The sequence below is a fragment of the Petaurus breviceps genome, unplaced genomic scaffold (assembly GCF_028583685.1).
Source record: "Petaurus breviceps papuanus isolate PSGF00001 unplaced genomic scaffold, PetGlider_PUasm1.0 90847, whole genome shotgun sequence".
NCBI classification, from domain to species: Eukaryota; Metazoa; Chordata; class Mammalia; order Diprotodontia; family Petauridae; genus Petaurus; species Petaurus breviceps.
In genome coordinates, this window is record NW_027187360.1 from 12,360,023 (window position 1) to 12,362,480 (window position 2,458).

General features: G+C 48.6%; 1 pseudogene; it reads left to right on the plus strand.

Moving 5' to 3' along the window:
* The first annotated feature begins 1,056 nt into the window (after positions 1–1,056).
* Positions 1,057–2,100, plus strand: LOC138149611 (dead end protein homolog 1 pseudogene; annotated as a pseudogene).
* The last annotated feature ends 358 nt before the right edge of the window (positions 2,101–2,458 follow it).

Sequence of the window (2,458 nt, forward strand, 5' to 3'; positions counted from 1 at the left end):
AAGGAGTAAAATCCAAATCTGGCCAACAAACATTCATTAAGGTCCCAGCGCTAGGTGCTTGGGATTCAAAGATATGTGACATTGTTACTGCAAAGGGAGGGGGGTGACATGGAGAGCAGGAAGATAATAATGCATAATACAAGGAAAAGTGATGAGAAAGTGCAAAATGAAAAATCTACAGCAGAGTACTTTGAGAAATTTGAGGAAAGGGAAATCAAGTTGCTAGGTAACCACCTATTTTATATGTACTTAAAGCTGTCCTGGGCAGCTAGGTGGTGCAGTGGATAGAATTCTGGGTCTGGGGGGTCAAGAAAGCTGTGGCCTCAGACACTTACTAGCTGGATGGCCCTGAACAAGTCTCTTAACCCTGTTTGCCTCCGTTTCTTCATCAAAAAAATGAGCTGGAGGGGTAGCTAGATGGCACAGTGAGTAAGAGCACTGGCCCTGGAGTCAGGGGGACCCAGATCGGTTCCAGCCTCAGATACTTAACACCCACACAAAATAACTGGCCGTGTAACCTTGGGCAAGTTACTCAACCCCAATTGCTTAAAAAAATGATCTGGAGAAAGAAATGGCAAACCATTCCATTACCTTTTCCCAGAAAATTCCAAATGGGATCATGAAGAGTGGGACAGCACTAAAATAACTGAGCAAGAGCAGCATACTACCTACCACAACAAGGTTGTCAGTCAGTTAATATGCATTTATTAAACATCTATGTGACAGGCACCGTGCTGAGTGCTGAGGTTAAAACTAAAAGTAAAACACAGCTCCTGTCTCTGAGGGGCCCAATGTGTAATGGAACATGCAAACAGTTATACACAAACAAGATATCTACAGGATAAAGTGGAGATTATCAATAGAGGGAAAGCATTAGCATTAAGGGGGATCAGGAACCAGTTTTCATAGAAGTTGAGGTTTTAGCTGTGACTTGAAGGAAGCCAGGAGACAGAGATGAGTAGAGAGTATTCTAGGCATGAGAAAGAGTGAGTGTGAATGCCCAGAGTCTGGAGATGGAGTGTCTTATGCAGGGAATAATAATAAGGCAGTTGAAACATGCAGTCCAAGAGGGAGTGTGAGTTGTGGTGTGAGCGGGTGAATCCAGTGAACAAGGCTGCGCTGGAAGCTTGGGTGAGGGAAACAGGGATCCGACTGGTGCAAGTGAACGGGCAAAGGAAATATGGAGGTCCACCTCCAGGCTGGGTGGGCAGCCCTCCACCTGCAGGGTCCGAGGTGTTCATCGGTTGCCTGCCCCAGGATGCATGTGAGCACCAGCTGATCCCACTGTTCCAGCAAGTGGGGCGTCTCTATGAGTTTCACCTTATGATGACGTTTAGTGGCTTGAACCGAGACTTTGCCTATGCTCAATACATCTCTTGCTGCGGGGCCCAGGCTGCCATCGCCACTCTTCACAACCACGCCCTTCTGCCTGCCTGCCCACTGCTGGTCTGCCGGAGCACCGAGAAATGCGAGCTGAAGCTGGACAGGCTGCCACCAGCCCTGAGCCATCAGGCCCTGCTTCAGGCCCTGCAGCCCCTGGACCCTGATCTGCAGGGAGCCCTGCTGCTCCTCAGCCTTATGCACCCCCGCAAACAGATTGCTCTGCTCAAGTTTAGCTCCCACCGGGCTGCAGCCATGGCTAAGAAGGCTCTAGTAGAATGGCACTCAAAGCTCTGTGGTGAGCAGGTGACAGTAGAGTGGCTGAAGCCTGACCTGAAGCAACGACTCCGACAGCAAGCTGAAGGTCCTTTATTTCGGGGCTTGAGAGTTAAGAGCAACCATAGGACTCTACCTGAGAAATTGGGGACCCCGGTACTCCCTAGCTGTGGCCAGACCACCCTTGAAAGATTGTGCCAACAGAGGCACCTAGGCATGCCTGTATTCCTCATTAAGTGCTTGGGAGCTGGGCCTGCAGGCTGGCACCAATTCTGGTACCAGGTAGTGATTCCTGGTCACCCCATACCTTTCAGTGGCCTCATATGGGTAGTTGTAACAAAGGAGGGGTCAAGTGGACATGAAGTTGCCAAGAATGCAATGTCCCTTCGCCTCCTAGAAGCTTTAGGTGAGCCAAGGGAAAATGAGAGCCCAGGGTGGGAGTAGTTTTCCTGCTAAAGAGTTGTTTCTTTCCTCTCTGTAATGTCATAGCCACCCTGGTCAGTTGGTCACCAGTTGGCTGTGTAAGTAGGGTAAAGACCTCCTTCGTCCTTCAAGAAGGGCAGGGCCCTGAAGCTGGACAAGTGAGAACACTAGTCCTGGCTGATCTAGAGGGAAAACCTACCATGTTCCCCTGTTCCATTCCCTTTATGCCAGGTACATCCCTACTACCCAAATAATCCTTATGTGTTTATGGTTTTGTCCCTCAAGCTGTTTCCCACCTTGGTTTTCTGTGTTGGTGTAAGTTTAAATCTGTTTTTCTTCTATTTAATTAAAAACCTAAGATTGGTAAAAAAAATAATAA